Source organism: Delphinus delphis, chromosome 1 (genome assembly GCF_949987515.2).
Source record: "Delphinus delphis chromosome 1, mDelDel1.2, whole genome shotgun sequence".
In the NCBI taxonomy this organism is placed as follows: Eukaryota; Metazoa; Chordata; class Mammalia; order Artiodactyla; family Delphinidae; genus Delphinus; species Delphinus delphis.
In genome coordinates this window covers 182123369-182145171 of record NC_082683.1, presented here as the reverse complement: position 1 = coordinate 182145171, position 21803 = coordinate 182123369, and the positions used below count along the sequence as shown (strand labels likewise).

Genomic DNA, 21803 nt, shown 5'->3' with positions numbered 1-21803 from the left:
ACTCACTGATCCATCACACACTTACTGAACATCGGGTTCAGTAGCAGGAACATGAGACAGAACAAGATGCAGACCTGCCTCCCAGATGCCCACACTGCAAACTGGGTGGGATCTCCGTCCTTGATGCCCTTGAAACTTTAAGGTCAAACTCGGGACAGTAATGCTGTGATCTCTACTAGCAATTCTCTTCCAAAGGCCAATCTTAAAGAAGTGGGTTTTTATGAAGACGGCAGCTCTCTGGGAAACTCCTATTCATCCTTTGAAACTTATGTAAGACACTTAGGTGCCTGGGATCTTATCTAGTACATGTTCCCTGGTTTGTCCAGTTGCTATAGGATAACGAATAATCAATCCCCTGGGTGCTTTGTTGTTTATCTTTCCTTCTCCTCTTCCAGATAGTTAACCCCTCAAGGAGGGACTGGAGTTTCGCATTACTGCACCCTGGCACCTGGGAGCGAGCTGGGAACAGAGTTGGCCTGTGATGAACATCTCCAGAAGTGGTGCTGGAGCTGCCTCTCTGTTCAGATATCTCTCCGCAAACTGGCTAGATACCATGTGCTCAGACTTGCTGAGTAGCAAGAGAAGAGAAACTTAGAGGAAACTTTTCTACATTAAGGGACAGTTATTTTCATTTTCTTAAAGCAGCATTGTCTCTCTTCCATTCCCAGCTCCCACATAGGATTTCTTCTTTATGGGAACAGCTGACCGTAAATCAGTCATTTCTGCACACGTCTGTCCTTTGTCCAGAGCACTGCAGAGTGGAATCCCTGTGTTTAGGGAGCCCATCCTCTGCACCTCATTTACTGTCCTGAGCTAGAAAAAGGAGTCATTATCATGAAGTCTGTTATTCCAGGTAACCTATACTGATGCTGCTGAGGTTTTATAAACTGAAAATGAGAGCTCGTGTTCAGTTGCAGAGGGAGATACTCACGGGATGAGGCAGAAATTGGGACATAGTGTCACTGGGTCTTGCTCTCTCCTCCATGGGTACAGTTCCCTGCACGTTGAACACGTGCTCTACTCTTTAAAAAGTACCACAGTGGTTAATAGAAGCACAGTGTCCATCATTCTTCCATCTAATTCCGTGAGAAGGGAAATGCACTTCGACCTGGGTTTGAATTCCTGGCTCTGTTACCTACTTACCTATGAACTTGGGCAAGTTGGTCAACTTCTCTGAGCCTCTTTGCTTTTCTATAAAAGGGTTATTTGGGGGAATAAATGTGATTAGGTACATAACGTGTCTAGCAGACACCATAGGCACTGGATATACGCTAGGTCCTCTTCTGTTTTTCTCAGCTCCTGGGAGATACTGAAATGATCACTGTATAAAACCAAACCAGGACTTCCCCGGCGGTCCAGTGGTTAGGACTCCACGCTTTCACTGCTAAGAGCTTGGGTTTGATCCCTGGTCCAGGAACCAAATGTTGGCTTCCAAATTCCTGAATACTTCACCCCAGGAGCTGTGGTCACGTTCAGAACAACCTGATTACACCTGGATTGGGGTCCCAGTACCCGACTGTGGGCGCCAGGACCAGACACTGTGTTTCTTTGGGTCAACAGAGGCCGTTTTCCCTCTAAGTAAGCTCCTCGCTCAGCTGACTTTGCAATGTTGATTCAACTTTTGCCATGTACGTTGACAAGTGCCATTCAGATTACAAATCACAATCTTGTCAAAATCATACTCTGCATTCCTTCAAACTCAAATACTGAAATTTATGCGTTATCATTTTTGGTAGAAACTCAAGTTCTCTGTAGATCTGCTTATGTTATGTTTCTCAGCAAGTAATATTGTGAAAGTTCATGTTTGTCTAATAAAGGTTCCTTGTTTCAAAATCAGTTTATTAGCCTGTTTCCTTATAAATGTTTTTTTAAGTTCATTCTTGATGGTTTTTCCCTAAATTTTTCCAAGCTATTAAAGGGAGGCTGACTAATACATTATGTACAATGTAGACAAAACTCTGAAAGGAAAACAATTTAACTGAAATTTAATGACAATGCAAATGTGTTTTGTGGTATGTTATTATGTGATACAGCAGTTATTATATGAAAAAAGCAGAAAGTACAGAATGAGCTCCCCTTCCTTTTTAAATAGAATGTATGTACATATTTAGGTATGAAAAAAAGACTAGAAAGGTACGTACCAAACAGATACCAGTGGTTATCCCTAGGTTGTAAAATTACAAATTACTCAAGTTTTTTTTTTCTCTAATTTTTAATTTATGAATCACCTGACAGGTAGCCTAAAATGGGCATGTGTTCCTTGTTTAACAGAGGGTGAAAAAAAACCCAGTTATTTTTAAAAATATATTTAAGATATGTTCTAATTTAGTATAAAATATATTTATATTATTAATATATATTTTATCATATAAGATATAATGTAAAATATAATATTTAAAATATTTTTAAAAATCTGACTTTTAAAATAATAAGCTGGATGGACGATGATGTTAATGTTATTTATATGCAAAGAGCTCTTACAAATCAGAAGACTCAATTGCCTCAGTAGAAATATTTATAAAGGGCCTGAACAAATAGTTCACAAAAGAAGAAATTTCAATGTCCAACACAGGTATAAAAAAACTAGACCTTATTCTTTTTTAATATATTTTATATTTAACCACATATATACCTTTTCCAGTGTTCTTTTTAAAAAAATTTTTATTTATTTATTTAGGCTGTGCCGCTTCTTAGTTGTGGCATGAGGGATCTTCACTGCAGCATGAGGGATCTTTAGTGGTGGCATGCGGGATCTTTTTTTTTAGTTGTGGCATGCAGACTCTTAGTTGCAGCATGCAGACTCTTAGTAGTGGCATGTGGGTATCTTTAGTGGCGGCATGTGGGATCTAGTTTCCCGACCAGAGACGGAATCTGGGCCCCCTGCATTGGGAGCGTGGAGTCTTACTCACTGCACCACCAGGGAAGTCCCCAGACCTCATTCTGAATCAAAGAAATTGGAATTAAAGACAACAAACCTCATCAAATTTTCATTAACTGTTTAATGCTGCTGCGGAGGAGTAAGATAGTAACAAGAGTCATCACGGGTTGAGTACTTGCCTACAGGCAGGCACTGAACGAAGCCCAAAAGCTTACGGAAGCTGTACGTGATGACTTTGAAGCCAAACCGGACCCTGCCGACTAGAAACCCCAGGCCACGGATTCGTGGGGCAGAGAATTGGAACATTAAGACTCCTGAAAAATATTGTCAAGTTGCTTTCCAGGAGTTTGCATCAAAGGAAACCCTCTCGCCAACCTGTCAGATCCTACCTTCTAGGAATTTACCTCCCGTCAAAGAAAATCATCAGGATGCAAACAAAAATAAATACAGAAGCATGCAAAAGCGAAACGTGTAAGTTAGAGAAATAGTGAAATAAACACTATTATATCCTATTTTGCTGTCCTTAAACATGGCTATTTTGAGGAATTTTTGACGACCTAGCAAAATGCTCATGATTTAGTATTTTAAGCCAATAAAACACTCCAGCCAGATAACCATTTGGAGAAGCCCACAGTTGATAAGCCCCCAATCCCAGGTACAGAGCTTCCAGACAACTTTTTTTGTGTCCTACTCTTAAATATACATAAGAGAAAACTTAAAAAAAAAAGACAACTGCAAATTGTATAATTAATATCACCAGTATCCATGAAATGAGACTAAGATACTGTTAAAAGAAAACATTCAGAGAACAAAACAGAGTTTTTGAAAATTAAAATAATATGGCATGGCAAATTAAAAATTCAGTAAAAGGTAAGAAGATGAAGTTGAGAAAATACCCCAGAAAGCAGAATAAAAAGATAAAAAGATGGAATGTGAAAAGAAAAATGAAAATTAATGATTCTATCCAAGATACCCAACATTTAAATAATAGAGTGTTTAAAGTGGGGTGGGGGAGAGAGAAATTAGGGGAAAGACAGGAAATGATCAAAGAAATAATTTAAGATATTTCCCAGACGTGAAAGGTAAGTGTTTTCAGACTGGAAGGGCCTCCAGGTCCCAGCTCAGTGAGTGAGACATTACCCACACCAAGAACATCATCAATACCGGAAACTAATATAATACTGTAAGTCAACTATACCTCAATAAAAATAAATCAAATAAAGTTTAGGGACTTCCCTGGTGGTCCAGTGGTTGGGACTTCATCTTCCAATGCAGGGGGTGCGGGTTCGATCCCTGGTCGGGGAGCTAGGATCCCACATGCCTTGAAGCCAAAAAACAAAACAAAACAAAATGATACAAAACCAAAACATGAAACAGAAGCAATATTGTAACAAATTCAATAAAGGCTTAAAAAATGGTCCACATCAAAAAAATCGTAAAAAGTAAAAAAATTAAGTTTAGAAAAATTTATAAATAGAAAGAATATCAGTCAACACTGGGAATAATGAGGAACAAGCTTTCAGATAGAACAAAGTAGTTTTCACAAAAAGGCTCAAGAATAAGAATGGTATCCAGCTCTTAACAGCAGCCCTAGAAACTGGAAGATAACTGATAAAGGCCTTCAAACTTTTGAGGGAAAATCATTTCCAAACTAGAATTCAGAACTAGCCACCGAGCATGAGGGAAAAACAGACATTTTCAGACGTGCGTGGTAACAGCTTTGCTTCCCGTTCACCCTTTCTCAGGAAGCTACTGAAGGATGTGCTCCACCAAAAAAAAGGAGTAAACCCAGAGAGAGGAAAGCGAGGGTCACTGAGTAGAGTGGGGCTAAGGAGAGCCAGGTCCACATTTTCCACTGTGGAATGAAAACTGGAGACTAGGAAGTAGTAATATAAGCATATTAGTTAGACATATTAAGTATAAAAATAATCAGCTAAAAGAGTGAAAATTGGTTGCCCCTGGGGAATGGAAAACTGGAGGTGGAGGTCAATGTTTTTTATTACAGGTCTTGGAGAACCATTTGACTGTATAAACGCTGTGCATGTATAACTTTGAAAAGAGTAAACCATCAATTAAAAAATTCACGTGGGGGCTTCCCTGGTGGCGCAGTGGTTAAGAATCTGCCTGCCAATGCAGGGGACACAGGTTCGAGCCCTGGTCCGGGAAGATCCCACATGCTGCGGAGCAACTAAGCCCGTGAGCCACAACTACTGAGCCTGTGCGCCTAGAGCCCGTGCTCTGCAACAGAGGAAGCCATCGCAATGAGAAGCCCGCGCACCTCAACGAAGCATAGCCCCCGCTCGCCACAACTAGAGAAAGCCTGCGCTCAGGAACAAAGACCCAACGCAGCCAAAAATAAATAAATAAATTTATTTTTAAAAAAATTCACGTAGATAATATCATTACTCGCTGAAGGGAGCCATGCTAATACGATTTGAATATATTGCTTTCTGATGATCTAACTTCATACAGAAATAGCACTCAGAGAATCTAGGAATAGTTGACAGATATCCTAGGCCCCGTCTCACAACTATCAGTTGTCCCAGAGGCCTTCGGCAAGCGTTGGGCTGCAGTCAATGGATGCTTGAAACTCCATCAAGAGCCTGAAGGGCCAGTATTCTGTGCTGTCAGTGGAAGGGGTGCCAAGGGGCTCAGAAGCCAAAAACATAAGGCCGAGCTGTCCTCCTCTGGCCACACCGAGCTCTGCATCCTCCCGTGGGCTGTGTGCCGACACGTTTGTACACGGGTGTGAGAGGCGGAGTACATGCAGGTATGCTTCTGGATATTTTCAGAGCTCTCTAGAAGCCCAGAATCTTGCTGCAGCAGCACAGAAGCCATTATTTCAGCCTGGAGAACTCTGGCCTGAAGAAGGCAACCTACTAGAGCTCTCAAGACGTCACACAGAGGCGTCCCGGGGATCTGAGTGTCACTGACAAAATGATTTTACAGCTGCTTTCATGTTAAAGTCATTCTACTGGATGCAACACTCTCACGGTCTATATATTTGATGCCAACGTGCCGCTTCCTACTCTCCTGTCAATGGGCTCAGCTGCTTTTGAGGTCAGCGCCCACGTGAGAGCGAGCTCTCCAGGCCATTGGCTGAGCAGTCGGAGCTCCCTCAGTGCATAGAATAACTGTTAGTTAATTTAACTAGAGAGTAAAAGAATGAGGAACCTACAACGAAGCCTTATTTCATACTCTTCAGGAGTGAAGGGGCTTGGGCCTGATGTCAGCAGTAATAGTATATGAACACATTTTGAAAAAAGAATGCCTACTAGTGCAGGATTTGGGGACAATTGAGTTACTGTTTACAGAGCCAAGAACTGGAAGTCTGGTCACGCCACAGAGATACACGCTATCCTCAGCTACCCAGGGTGACACAAAACGGAATGTCAGCTGTCGTGGACTCACTGCTCTGGAAAGCTGCTTCATCTTCTGACGAGATTTTAGGTTGAGTCCAAAAATTTGTTAACTACAAACTTCAAGATATTTGGCAGAAATAGTAGATTTAGTCAGCTTCACCTTTTAAAGATGGGTTAGATGAGGTTTTGAATCCAGCTTAGGAATTTGTGATTATACGCTATCTTCTGTAAGAAATTCACCCATGGGCTTCCCTGGTGGCACAGTGGTTTAAGAATCCGCCTGCCAATGCAGGAGACATGGGTTCGAGCCCTGATCCGGGAAGATCCCACATGCCGTGGAGCAACTAAGCTCGTGCGCCACAAATACTGAGCCTGTGCTCTAGAGCCCGTGAGCCACAACTACTGAACCCGTTACACCTAGAGCCCATGCTCCCAACAAGAGAAGCCACCACAATGAGAAGCCCGTGCACCACAACGAAGAGTAGCCCCCACTCGCCACAACTAGAGAAGGCCTGCGTGCAGCAACGAAGACCCAATGCAACCAAAAATAAATAAATTTAAAAAAAAGAAATTCACCCATTAATTTTTGTTCTACTTTACAAAGTAGGCGAAGATGAAAACTGTAAGTGTGAAAGAAAGAGAAGCAAATGTGAATAAGCCATTCTATTTGTTAAGTGGAAGAATGCTACAGCAGAAAAATGCCAACTAGGAGCCACGAAATCTAGGTTCTGTCTTCACTGTGCTACTTTGTTTTGTAACATTGGGAAAATGACTTATTTTTTAATTTTTAGAATGGGAAGTAGTGAGGCCAAAATCAGATCATGCTCCATAAAAGTAATTTACAAAGTATAATGTACTATGCAAATGTCTACAAGGAATAAATTAAATATCAGGAAGTGGAAAAGGGAACTTGCACGGGCGAGCCTCGGGAGCTCTGGTTCCTATAAATACAATGACCAGGGTTAGATTTAAGGGGGAATTTCCAAACATTTTGGACTTGTGCCATCTTATTGTTGATTTTTAAAATTTCATACTTATTCCTCCTTTCAAAAAGGTTTTTGGGGGGACATACATATAAGAACACCACCGAATTTTACACCAACTGGTATACGTGTAATAGAGGAGCCCTTGAATTTGATGAGACGGTCTGGAGACTAGAAATCTGAAAGTTGAATATTTGGGCAACAGAAGCATTCAGCAACACATGCTCACAGTATGAGCTCCACAGTATTTGTTCAGGGAATGTAGGTCCTGATGAAGTTCTACCTGAAGGGTACGTCAGGCCAGTTTAGCACCTTGGCCTGAGAAACTACTGAACTATATACTCTAAGTTCACATGGTACGTGTTCCAAGAACCATAGTTGGCTTTTGGAAGAAGATGCAACTCGATTCAACGTGCCAATATTTTGAGGTTTTCTTCGTTTTTAGAGTTTTTCAACAGACCATGGTAATCGCTCAGTGAATTTGTTTGCCTGGAACAATTTACCTGAATTCCACAGAAGAGGCTACTACAGCCTTTTCTGGGTTTGTAGCAACAACTTGTCTCCATGTTCTGTTTCCAGACGGCAAAATAGCACAATGTCCCTGTTGGCCTTAGACTGTCCATGCCGTGTCATTATCTTCCAGACACGACAGGAAGTGTGGAGGTCGTCCTTAGCTCTGATCTTCTGGGATGTTCTAGGAAACTTAACAGGTCGTCAGTTTCTGCTAAAACGTTAAGCTACTTTTGCAAAACTCTCCCGCAAGTGTGTAGCGACATCTTTTTAAAATGCAAGTGGAAGTCTACATTTATGACAGCTAGAGATCACAAATAATTACTGGAGCAGCAACCCTGGATACTTCAGATTTATTAGGTTTTTATGTCCATGGGGTCTTTTTTTATATTATTTGGATTGGCGGTTCTGACTACAAAAGAAACACAAACCCACTGGAGAAATAAGAGAAAGAAAAAAATGCATGAAAAGGACATTTCCTTAAATTTTGCCACGTAGTAGCAACATTTAGGTATATTTTTGTCCACTTTTTTCTATGCATATTATTGTATCATTGTGATTATATTGTGATACAAATTTGTATGCAGATTTTTGTCATTTAACAGCCTAGCATGTTTATTGCCCCATACTATTAAAAAATCTTTTAAGGGAATTCCCTGGCGGTCCAGTGGTTAGGACTCGGCACTTTCACTGCCGAGGGCCCAGGTTCAATCCCTGGTGGAGGAATTAAGATCTGGCAAGCCTTGTGACCAGAAAAAAAAAAAAATGAAAGGAAAAGAACTCTTTTAAAATCCATTTTTAGAAAATATATTTCTGATAATAAGAGAAGTAGAAAAATTTGAAAAATATATAGTAGTATATGGAAAATAAAAATTACCCATAATCCTACAACTCAAAGTAATCATCATTAATACTTTGCCATATTTCCTTCTTTTCTCTTTAAATGCATTTTCTATTCCATAGCTGAGATAATACATTTTTTTTTCTTTTTTCTTTTTTTTGCGGTATGTGGGACTCTCACTGTTGTGGCCTCTCCCGTTGCGGAGCACAGGCTCCGGACGCGCAGGCTCAGCGGCCATGGCTCACGGGCCCAGCCGCTCCCCGGCATGTGGGATCTTCCCGGACCGGGGCACGAACCGTGTCCCCTGCATCGGCAGGCGGATTCTCAACCTCTGCGCCACCAGGGAAACCCTGAGATAATACATTTTTTATCCTGTTTTTCTTCACTCATGCATCTTAAATACTTTCCCACATTATTAAAAACTTTTCATAAAAAATATTTTTAATGTCTTAAAATGTTCTATCATATCAATATACTTGCTTGTCATATCTGTATGTCATATATTATCAATATATTTCCTTAAACATTCCTCTCTTTAGTCAAGGCTTTTTCTAACAGGTTAAATCTTTCCTTGAGTAATCCAGGAGTCGAGTTTTATGTTCATTTTCAATAAAGGATCAAATAGCTTGGGAAATTCACACCAAAGCTACGAAAGAGAAAACGGGTCATTATAAATACGAAGTCAAGAGGTAGTCATTCTTAACCACAGGGACCGCGCTGGGCTTTAAATATTTGCTGAATGTACATTTGTTTCTAATCTTTTCCAAAGAGGGTTTGAGATGGTTTATAGAGAGACTCAGAAATTAGGACAAAGGACAAAGGTGCTAACGGCAGGCCATCTTGAGCATCCAGTGGCCAGAGCAAGTTAATCATAAGAGTCACAGTTTCCTTACAATGAAAACCAAGTTCAGCTCAGCAGGGCAGCTTTACCTGGTATCGAGACCTAAGAGAATTCCTTATAAAAGAGTGCAAGCTGCGGGCGTGGTGTTAAGGGGGGCTGTATATGACTCTAGGAGCCAGGGGACCTGAATTCCAGTTTTGGATTGGCCACTTACCAGCAGTGCCAGCTGGGTAAGCCACTAAGTCACTCTTACAGCCTCTATTTCTGTCATTTAGTGGTCATTTGAAGTACGCCGCTATGTTCCACTAAGATTATAAAAGCAAATAAGAAGTTTGTGTCCGAAGGAGCACAGATCCTGATGGTTTGAAAACTCGGCAGAAAGGTTATAATAAAGTTAGAAACAAATCTGTGCATGTTCCATTTGACACCGGTGACTTTTAGCTTAATCCAGACACCAAAAGCACCTCCTGTAAAATTCCATTATGTTTGTCAAAAATCAATGTCTTGAATTAGGAAATATTAAAATTTTAATAGGATTGAAGTGACTGAAGTATCAGTGAAGCCACCATAGCTGGGGGACGGTAATTGTATTACATAGAAAATAGAACATGCACAGAATAGGAAGGTCTGTGGTATTCTCACTCACTTTCGTAATTATAATGTGGGTTGTTTTGCAAAATCTGGTCCAGCAGAGAGTTGTTTTTTAAATTGTACACTTTGTCGGAAAACCAACCCTCTCTTTCTTTTTTTCCCTACATCCACTCATGTACCTTTCTGGCAAAACAGTCTGGTTAAGCCCCTTTCAGTCTCCACCCAATGAGACCCTACTGTCCACATTATTATCACAAATCCCCCTTTGCTGTTCCACCTTCAAGTTTAAAATATTCACGTTTCTTTGACACTGATGTTTCTTTGGTTTCTTGTATCTAGTCAATCAAACTTCACAACTTTATTTCCTGAACATGTTCAGATTTTTCATTCACCTCTGTTCTCACTGCTTGCCTTCATTCTGGTAAACTCTCACTTGGGATTTTCCAATATCTTCCTCATGTGGTTCTCTGCTTCCTTTCCTCCGCTCCCCCTTCTAATTATTCTTATGTACCTTTACATTAGTAGCCTCTACGGTGATTTACTTCTTAGAATTCCTTTAATAACTCTGCCATTTTCCAGAGTAAATAACTATTTTGGACTTAACGGAAAACTACAAAGATTCTAATCAGGATTTTCCATCCAAGCAGGTTTTTTCACATAATCTTTGTCTCTTGGGCAGGAGATGTCTCATTGGTCGCTATGATATTCTCTCCTCTTTTAAGACTCATAATCCCAATTCACCAGGGATCCTTTAATATTTAACTTTGCATTCTTTTAATTCCATAATCCACATGTATTCGCCTTTCTGCAGTTTTTTAAAATGCTCGATAAACTTATTTAGGATTCAAATCAACATTTCAAAGCAGACTTAACTCATTGGAAACATTATTAAAGCAGAACACCGAATTGGTCAGATTCAAAGCAATATTATTTCTTCTGTTCATTGATAGGAGTTCATTATTTATTTTGCATTTATTAATTTTTTCAATTTATGTGTGTCTGTATTTCTTATATACAGACTTATTTGTTTTGCTCTCCCACTAGGTTGTGAGTCCTGGGGACAGTGACCACGTCTGCAGTAAACACTTTCCGGGGGAGCCGACATTCCTGTCTTATCCCTCCCCCATGGCTCTATCCCAGTAGTCCGAATGGAAGAGACCACCTTCTCTTATGATCTTGTTTTTCTGGTCACAGGATTGATTAAGGGGTAAGACTGTAAACCAGTGTGAACCAATCACAACTGTCCACTCCTCAGACCACCGTGATTGGTCCACTGAGGGACATGTGACTCAAATGGAGCAGAATCCTATCTCAGGACTTCAGAGAGAAAAGCCATTTTTGCTGTTGTCTATAGAGCCACGAGAATGAGAGCCTGGACCTATGGGGCACAACATCTCCCACCAGAGGAGAAGGATCTGGGAGGATGGTCGAGAAACAGGCAGAGAAGGCTTTACATCCCTCTTTTTGCCATTCTGAGATTTAATTATTCAACTATTTATTCCATTCTGATAGCTACCCCAGTATCCTTTCAATAAATCTCCTCTCATTTTATGTGTCTCATCTGGTTTGAGTTGGGTTTCTGTCATTTGCAGCCAAAAGGGTCCTGACTCATGTAATATTTAAACTATATTTTGAAGTCCTTGTAGCATAGAGCTGTAAAGTGCTAACCCTCATATAATGCAAGCCTTAGAGCATATCTAGCCAGTCATCTTAACTTCAAAAAAGCTTTAGAAGAAAACTTTTGTTGCCAAAATTCTTGACATTCTCTCCTGAAATTCTTCCTAATTTGTTTACTCCCTACAGCCTTTTGGTTACACCACCTGAAAATCGTTGCAAGACAGAATTCATTCGGTCTTCAAATAAGGCAAACTCCAACCTCCTTAAAGTCAAACGGACTCTTATATTTGCTGATTATCCCTTAAAACACGAACTACTGTGTATAAAATAAGGTACAAGGATGTATTTTACAGCACAGGGAATATACCAATATTTTACAATAACTATAAACGGAGTATATCTATAAAATTTTGAATCACTATGTTGTACACCTAAAACGAATATATTGTAAATCAACTATACCTAAAAAAAACCCAGTGATTTGTTTATTGTACGTAACAAACATGTACACAATGCTTATTTTGAGCCAGGTGTGTGCTAAAAATGTAGCTCATTTGACTCTCCCAACAAATCTCCAAGGTAGGTACTATTATTATCGCCATATATAATGAGGTGATTGAAGCACAGAGAGGGGGAGTAATTTGCTCTAGGTCACAGAGCTAGTGCACGGTGGAGCTGGAATGAATTCTTAAAGTTTATGATGCATCAGAACAAATGGGATATGCGTTAACCATGCAGATTCCTGAGACCTACTTATTCAGAACCAGAGCAAGAAAAGGTGAGGCTACTCTTTAGATTTTTTTACATCGACCAAAAAATTCTGATCTCTCCTCTGCAAGCTTTAGCGATCTCAAATTTGGTGGAGGATACATTTCATCTTCTTTGATTTTTGTAATAGAATGAGATTCTGCCACACGTGGATCTGTTATTTCAATTATACTGAACTTGCTTCAATAAATAGGACCGAATATATGCCCTTCAGGCATTCACTACACACCTTAGTCTTGTGCCCCTCCAGCTCATTGCAAAGGAATAGTGGAAACAGGTATTTGAGACAGACTTGAGCAAAGGACAGGCTTACTATTCCACACTTTAGCATTTCTTACTCTACCATGCAAGCAAAATACATTCACCACAAACCCACAAGCTTGGACTTCGCTGGTTTGCTTCTCTGTGGAAATACTTTCAATCTCTCCCTCGGTTAACGACGTGCCATTCAATGGCCAACTTAACTGCAGTCTGTATTCGTGCCACCCCCATCCCCATCCCCATGCTTTTACAGCCACTGTTTCTGAGGTCAACAGCAGCTACGTGGAGAGGACACATGTAGAGGTGAAGAGGTGTTCTCCGGAGCCAGTACAGCTCAGGTCAAAGCTTGCTTCTGCCACTGGGACTTTGCTGAGCCCCCCAGCCCTGTGCTACTCAGTGTTCTTATCTGTAAAATGGGGACAATCATGGTACCCGCATCATAGGGTAACCGTGAGGAGTGAGAGGGTAATGCTTGTCGGGTGATGAGAAGAGCACACGTAGTCCGCATCCAATAAATGCTCTTCACCAGAGTATGAGTTCCATCAAGGGCAAGTTCAAGGTTTTGTTCATGACTATGCCCTCAGTGCCTGACATACAGTAGGGACACAAATATTAAGTGGAATGAGTAATAACTCCCAAGTCCAGGGGCGTTTTGGGGCCTCTTATTCGATCTCACTGTGACAATTGATCAAGCACTCAACAGCAGTTACCTCATGCCAGGATCTGTTGTAAGCACTTTACAAACACTCTTAACCCATTTAATTCCTGTAACAATCCGATGAGACAGGTACAAGGATTGTGTGCCTTTTACACAAGATGAAAGTGAGGGACAGAGATGCTTAGTACTTTGCCCGACCTCACACAGCTAGTAAGTGGCAGGGCTAGGACTGGAACCCTTTAACCTATGTTTGCTGTTAATCGTTTCTTCCTTCTTGAAACTCCCTTCCCTTGCTTCCATGAAAACGCCCTCTTTTAACCTGACTCCTCCTTCATTGGTTCTTTTCTTTTTCTTTTCTTAAAAAATTTTATTGAAGGGCTTCCCTGGTGGCACAGTGGTTGAGAGTCCGCTTGCCGATGCAGGGGACACAGGTTTGTGCCTCGGCCCGGGAAGATCCCACATGCCGCGGAGCGGCTGGGCCCGTGAGCCATGGCCGCTGAGCCTGCGCATCCGGAGCCTGTGCTCCGTAACAGGAGAGGCCACAGCAGTAAGAGGCCCGCGTACTGCAAAAAAAAAAAAAAAAAAAAAAAAAAAAAATTTATTGAAGTATAGTTGATTTACAATGTTGTGTTTAACTTCTGCCGTACAGCAAAGTGACTCAGTCATGCATATATGCATGTTCTTTTCCATTGTGGTTTATCGCAGGATATTGAATACAGTTCCCTGTGCCAAACAGCAGGACCTTGTTGTTTATCACTGGTTCTTTTCTTTCTGTTCATCTCTAGAGCAGAGATGACATTTCCCAGAACCCTGTCCAAAACCATCACCTCCATTTACATGCTAACATATTTACCTAGTTGATGGTTTCAGTTTCCATCTGTACTCTGATGACCCCCGAATCCATAACTCTATCCCAGGTATCCTTCCCAAGGCTCAAACTTCTGTGTCCAATCACTCACCAGACCACACTCGCATTCAACATATATAAGATAATAAATTTGGGCTTCCCTGGTGGCACAGAGGTTAAGAATCTGCCTGCCAATGCTAGAGGATACGGGTTTGAGCCCTGGTCCGGGAAGATCCCACATGCCACGGAGCAACTAAGCCCGTGCGCCACAACGACTGAGCCTGCGCTCTAGAGCCCGTGCGCCACAACTACTGAAGCCCACGCGCCACAACTACTGAAGCCCGTGTGCCTAGAGCCTGTGCTCCGCAACACGAGAAGCCACCGCAATGAGAAGCCCGCGCACCGCAACAAGGAGTAGCCCCCGCTCGCCGCAACTAGAGAAAGCCCGCTATCTTAGGAAATGGTAACCCCCCGCCCCATCCCCAGAGCCAGAAATCCAAGAATCATCTGTAACTCAGCTCGCCCCTGTACCCTCCATGTGCAGTCAGCATCCATGTCCGTTTGATGGTACCTCCTAAGCATCTCTGAGTCCTCATAACCACTTCCTTTGTCTTGGTTCTCTTTCCCTGGTTTCTCTTACCTCCTAACTGGTTGCCCTGCCTGTACCCTGTGCTGCTTCAACCCATCTCCCTTATTGCTGCTAGTGTTACTTGAAAACAAAACAAAACAGAAAACTCATGACATCACTTTCCTGATTCACAATCTTTAAGGATCCCCCTTTCCTAGAGAAGAGAGAAGAGTGGCTGAATTCCTTGGCATGACTTACAGCTGGTCGTGTCCACTGTCTGGTTTCATCAGTTTCCCCTCTCACTTGAAAACCGCTTGGTCTAGCAACTGTGAACTGAGGCAGGTCCCCTGGAGAGCTCTATGCTCTCGCCAAGCTGGGCTTTTCCTTCTCTCACCCACTCTCTTCCAGCCATCTCCCTGATCACCCTTCCTACTCCTTCAAAAACCAGATCTTGAGAGATATGGGAACATATGTATATGTATAACTGATTCACTGTGTTATAGAGCAGAAACTAACACACCATTGTAAAGCAATTATACTCCAATAAAGATGTCAAAAAAAAAAAAAAGAACCAGATCTTGAGAACAGCATCAAATCAAATGCATAACACAAAAGAGGCCATTCCTTAATAGATGCTAGCTCCCCTTCCACACACGATCCACCCTCTTTCCCTGGCAAAACAAAGTATTTGTTCTACTGTTTAAACTGCTTACGTTTCTTTTAGTCCATTAATCACAATGAATATACATTTACTGTAAAAATATAAACACATTTTAACATAACTTCACTTTAAATAAACACACATGTTGTTGGTTCAAATTTACTGTCATCTTTATATTAAAATAATAGGAATTAAAAAAAAAACCCTCACAGCCTTAACCTCAAATCAATATTTTATTTGTTCATCTTATATTTAGATCCTTATCCAGGTGCAGATTCTGTTTGCTATATTTATGGCAATATGCTCTGTAGAATTTTACATTTCACCTCTTCTGTTGACCAAGTCATGCCTGTTTTTCTAGTTAGTTTCTGTCCCCCCTGTTTCTGACTTACGTCTTCTCCGCCCCATCCTTCCCCTTAGGAAACCAGTGACAAAGGTTTGGTGTGAATCTTTCCACCCTTTTCTCCTGTTGAATCAGTTATATTTGGGGAGGAGGAAAGGAAGGTTTTGCCGTCCTTTTGGCAAAAATGAGAATATATAATGCAGGGGTCTGTTCCTCTTCCTTTTCTCATTTAACAATGCATGGGACTCTCTCCAGGCTAATAAACATAGCTCTAACTCACTCCTTCGGCTGCCTAATATCCTAGGGGCTAAAGATACCACAATTTATTCAGCTATTCCTAGCTTGAAGGGCCTGCAGTTGTTTCCAGGTCTTTGCCACCTTACCCAGTGCTGCCAGGAGCAACCCGGAGCATACATGCCAATGTCCACTGATGCTTTGTTTCTATGGGATTTTGCCCCCCAAACGGGAATTGTTTATAGCAGGTAGGTTGGAGAGTGATTTATAAATAAATAAAAGCACACAGCTTAGGGCCATACATTCAAAGAAGTTCAGTAGATGCTGATAATGATAAGGATGTTTGACTATGCGGTTACCTAGCAGCCTTTTGATGGGAAAAGATATGTTTCCCGGCAACTAGCAAGTATACATCATTGAATGAGAATTTGGTAGGAAAGTACAAAAGACAGAGCCTGGCACATAGCAACTGAGAATCTCTGTTGTGAAGCCAATTTCCTGCCGCACTCGCCAGGCCCTCTTAGACTGGCAGAGGAGCAGGGTTATTACTGGATACCGAGTCCCTGACCTTGAGCTAATCAAACTGCAAAATGCTTTCGACAAACCTCAGCTTTCAAAGATCTTACCAATTGCATTATCTTGATGCTGGTGACTTAAATTACGAAAGGGTCTATTGAAGGCAGTGTGTGTGTGAAAAAGCATCGTGTGAGGAGTGAGAACATATGTCCTTGGCTTCGCCAACCTGTCAGCATCGTGGCACTTTGAGCAAACCTCCAAATGCCCATATCTAAAATAAAGCTAATAATACGCCCGTCGCCTACTTGGCAGTATTGTAGTGAGGAACGAACGGGATTATGTAAATGAAAGCGCTTTGAGGGGGTTATACATATATTAGCATTGTTAATCTTATTCAGATTCCTGAGTAGGTAATGTACTGTGTATGGTGGCATCTTTCCTGTTCTTTGTATCGCCAGGAAAGAACATATTAGCACTTAAAAGAAGATTATTTTGTTGCAGTCATGACGTGCCCTATGAAAACTCAAGGCCAATCAATATAAAAATAACAGACTAGATGTTGGCCCTTGAATCCTTCCGCAGATACTGTTCCATGGACTTCTGTAACAATGAAAGTATTTACAAAGCTGCCTCCGTTTCGAACGTTTCATAGATAAATGAGAATAAAGAAATAGAGGAAGATTCCCGCCCCCTTCCCTTAAGTTTCTATTTTTAACTCCTGTACAGTGTTAAATGCAACACCCTGGTGTTCTTTCCCTAGTCCTGGCTCTTGCCCATGAAACACACACATGTTACAGGAATCCAGCCACCCTTGGGAGATTCCTGCCCAATAAGTGTTAATTTTACCGGGACTAGAATATTGAGAAATTGGTACCTCTATAGATAGATACTCCAAATATATGATGGACGGGTATGTCTATGGATGGAATCGCAGAAACTTCCTAACAGACGTGGGGGTCATGCATTGCAGAGATGTGGCATACTTCAGTATTCACTCTTCGGTAGGACAGAATGTTGGTATAAGGAGTTCCAGAAACCTCAGTGCGGGTTGAAGTTTGGCGGTTGGTTCCTTCCAGCTGTTCTTAAAGGTATTCTCTGCAGGGATTAAGAAGTGGCTCATAGTTATGGCTTAAGATTTTTATGTTTCGCTGTTTCTGATTTCATTTTTCTCGTTGGGAAATACAGGAAATGGGATGTGTATCCGGTAGTGAAGGGTTTATGAAGTTCTGCAGAGTTAGGTCTAAACTATCACAACTGTCAACAGCTGGTAACATCAGTGGGGAAAATGGCATCATGTGTGAAGCATGCAATTAAATTAATTAATTATCATTCCTAATATTTGACCTTTCAGCTGGTTGTGGTGGTATCAGGTGGATAGCCCCGGAGAAAGAAAGGCAGACGTTCCTTGGAGTGACTTGGAGTTTCAGACTCTTTCGGGGTCTTGGGAAGTCATCATTTGGGGGTTTGCTCAATCATGCTCTTCAGTGCTTCTGTTGAAGAAAAAGGAGAAAGAGAAGAAACTTTTGAGACTGAAGCTGCCGTTACTTAAAATCCCTTTTCAGTCTACATCCTTTTTTTAACGGGAGATTTTTGTTGTTGATCATTTTACATTACTTTAAGGATTAAGTGTATTAAAATTTAAAATGTGTAACAAGAACACAGAAGTGCAGTAAATACAAATATTCTCCTCACTTTACCAAGACATGGGGAAAAATGTGAATTTTTTTTTTTTTTTACTGTTTTCTCTTGGAGAAAATTGAATTTACAGGATAGATAAATTATAGGAGTGATTATACACATTATAGAATGGCTCTTTGATTTTTCAAAGCATCATATAGATTCATGCAAACAGCTGAATTTTTAACGTACAGAAATCACAGTGCATATTGTTCACTATTCAGGAAACCGTATTTATCAAGAACTCATCTATTACTGTAAACAATATTGAGTTTAGGAAAAGTGTACTGATTTCTGCAACTTACTTGTGAAATGCACCAAAAAGGAAGATGGGTTGATGGGTGATAGAGGAATGGACAGATTGATAAATAGGCAATTAAGCAAATATAATAAAGTGTTAATGTTAAATTCTAAAAAAAAAACCCTCATCTATTGCACAAAGCAAAATAGTCCTATCTCACAAATAGAATTAAAGTTTGAATGACTTAATTTTATATGTATATAACACAATACGAAATAAGAATTAGCAATTACTAAGGGAAGGACGACTGTCAATTATCTTCTAGTCTTTTTCATAAATCAGAGAAAGAAGTATATATTTTTTTCTTGAATGATCTAGAATATGGGCAAACAGCCTAGAAAATGAGCATTATCTAAGCCGCTTGAATTCACTCTGCACTCTGTAGATCTTGACAAAGGCAACCTGAAAGATGGGATTGCATGTCGATATCGAGCTTTGGAAAATCATATATACACAATGGAAAACTCTGTCATTAAAGTTTTAAAAGTTTATGACCCACATGGAAATTTTTGATTGTGCAAAACTATGTCTTTCTTACTGATACGAATACATGTACTACAATAGTTTTAGTTTCTGAAATTATACATAGGAGTATTGAAAACTAAAAAGATTAATTGTAAAAAACGTACCATACTATTGTAAAATGTTGATAATAGGGGAATCTGGGTGCAGATATACGCAAACCCTCAGTACTATCTTCTCAACTTTTCTGTAAATCTAAAGTTGTTCTTAAAAAATAAAGTCTGGGGCTTCCCTGGTGGCGCAGTGGTTGAGAGTCCGCCTGCCGATCGATGCAGGGGACACGGGTTTGTGTCCTGGTCCGGGAAGATCCCACATGCCGCGGAGCGGCTGGGCCCTGAGCCATGGCCGCTGAGCCTGACGCCTCTGGAGCCTGTGCTCTGCAACAGGAAAAATAAAGTCTGTTAAAAGAGAAACTAACAAGAACAAAACTCATTTCTGTTTTATTCAGTTTCCTTGTTCTAGGATGTTTTCCATAATCTGTAATGTGTAAGGATTCAGAGGTAAAACAAATATTTAAATTTTCCTGTAATATTTTCCTTTTGAAAATGCCATACTAATTAACTATTTGAATCATATCCAGATTTTAATCCAGACCCCTACTTAATATTTGGTTTATTAGTACCTAACAAGACTAGTACAATATAGATTTTTCTTTCCTCTGTAAGACAAAAACACATGGGAAATTTCTTGTTCCCTATTATCTCTACTAAGTTTAAATCGTTACAGTTTTATTTATTTTAAAAATTTAAGATTTTAGATTTAAGAGAGAGATTTAATTTATATACTGCAATTAAGTATTTTTCTAATGCTAAGAACTAGTAACTAGCAGATATTTGGAATTTTATTATACATAGCACACAATAACAATGCGTGCAGTCTCACAACAGCTGATGATGTGAAAGTTTCTTAACTTGAACTGGCATTTTACATATTATTTAAAAACGATTCACACTTATTACCCTTTAAGGTTTATCCTTTTCGCTCTTTTATACTTTAATATTAAAGATTTTTTTCTACCCTGTTGAAGACTGTAACAAATTTTTCCTACTTGCTGTAGTCTAAAGAAGTGAATAGCACAAGGACTGTAAGTGATGTGCTGGTATGTTATCTTATAAGTGCTCAAGGTACAGCTTCTGACATTGAAGAATAGATAAATAAATTGACCTTGATGAAGTGTGTCTTCTTTTGTCTGTTCCCAGGAAAGTTGATTTCAGGTATTCCTGCTGCTGAAATGATTAGCGTTAACAGCTTTTTCCCTCCATTTTCTTTTACAGGGTCTCTTCATCTTCCTGATATATGGGGTGTACAACACAGAGGTAAGTCTGCTTGGAGTATCTCAAGGCTGACAGAGTGAATGAGAGAAATGACAGGTTTCTTATCTTGATAACTGAGGAACAAAGTTGGCTTTTCATATGAGTGTCCTGCTGCCCTTCACGCTTGGACTAGCTTATATGCATCCCAGCTTACCATTAAACACTGCCACCCTGAGCAAAGGGACAGCCTCATTTCTCATAGGCGTTGACTAATATTTTACAACTGCCTTAAGTTTTTGAGTTTTCAGTCTTTTAACACTGAAATATACTTGACGGTATTAGAGTTTCACAGTATAAGTGGCAGAATACTTCTATGTAGTTGCATGGAGTTAGAAAAATACTAATATTTCTTGTCTCAAAACACTCATTACATAGTCTTTTAAGTTTTTGAGCAGGCTCAGAGGGGCCTGTAAGGATTAGTTGATAATCTTTATGATTCCAGTTGCAAAATTTCTCAGAGAAGTCATTTATTATTTAACTATGATAAGTTATTTGGCTAGAAATATTGTGAGACAATTGACTTGTAATTTCATCATGAAAACGTACCATGGAAAGAAATTATTGTCATGGTGCTGGTTCTTTTATGAAAAATAATCCTGTGCTTTACATACACTCTTGGTTAGGAGAGTTGCTGGTTTAGATTTTCGCTTAACATGAAAGTGGGTGCCTTGTGTGTACATTAGGCACGGAATAAATATTTGTTTGATTTTTGTTGCTCTTTGATTTCAAGATTTTACTTTGTAAGTTTCCTTAAGAGAACAATTAGTGATTTTGCCTGCGTTTCTCAGTATTCTGTACTGGGGAGGGCAGAGTGGATCTGAGTAGCGCTCTTACAAGAGCCTGGCAGTCGATTTTTCATAAATAACATAGAGGGCCAGACAGCAATACAACAGGGCCAGCGGACTCTTAGACAGACTGAGAAGGCCTGTGGGCATTTAAAGAACATCTGATGATGATAAAGTATGCGTGTGGGCGTGTTTTACAGGGCTGCCGCACCTGGATTACACGCGGCTTCCTCTTTCAGTAGCCTTCAGGTAGGTTGGCAGTAAGACAACCTTTTTTTTGCAACGGTACCTCTGCTGCGGTTTCAAAGCAGGCCCCTCCCACAAATGCAGAGGAAAAGCGCCCATTATTAAAGTGTGTGCCAGACAAGGAGGGGTACCGGAAGCAACCTGTCCCAGTAGATGCTGAGCACTGGAGATTCAGGGCACACAGGCAGAACCCACAGCGCCCCAAGCCTCCCCCCTCCGGGGCTGGGCTCGGCTGCAACACCCGGCCTACAAGCCGCAAAGCCGAGGGGGCCGGGCCGGCCGGGCCCGTCCCCCCGCCCACTCCGCAGCCCCGCAGCATCCCCCTCCCTCCGGCCTTTCTCCGCCGCCGCCGCGCAGCAGCCCGCCCCGGGTCCCGCCCCCCGACGCCCGGCGCGCGGCCCACCAATCGCGTCCGGCCGCCCGGGGCCTCCCCTCCCGGGGGCTCCCTCCGCCCAACCACCCGAGTGATTGACAGGCGGC

At 41.0% G+C, this 21803-nt stretch overlaps 1 long non-coding RNA gene across 3 annotated transcripts; it reads right to left on the bottom strand.

The window, feature by feature from the left end:
- Positions 1–3888: 3888 nt before the first annotated feature.
- Positions 3889–21615, bottom strand: LOC132415638 (uncharacterized). Of its 3 annotated transcripts, XR_011246449.1 has the most exons (5): positions 20144–21615; positions 19087–19356; positions 17824–17969; positions 17354–17574; positions 13840–13873 (listed from the first exon to the last, which is right to left on the bottom strand). It is a non-coding gene; the product is annotated as an uncharacterized lncRNA (long non-coding RNA). The 3 variants fall into 3 exon arrangements; XR_009517363.1 differs by lacking the exon at positions 13840–13873 and adding an exon at positions 3889–4199 and having other exon boundaries at positions 17354–17969; XR_009517375.1 differs by having other exon boundaries at positions 17354–17969.
- Positions 21616–21803: the final 188 nt, after the last annotated feature.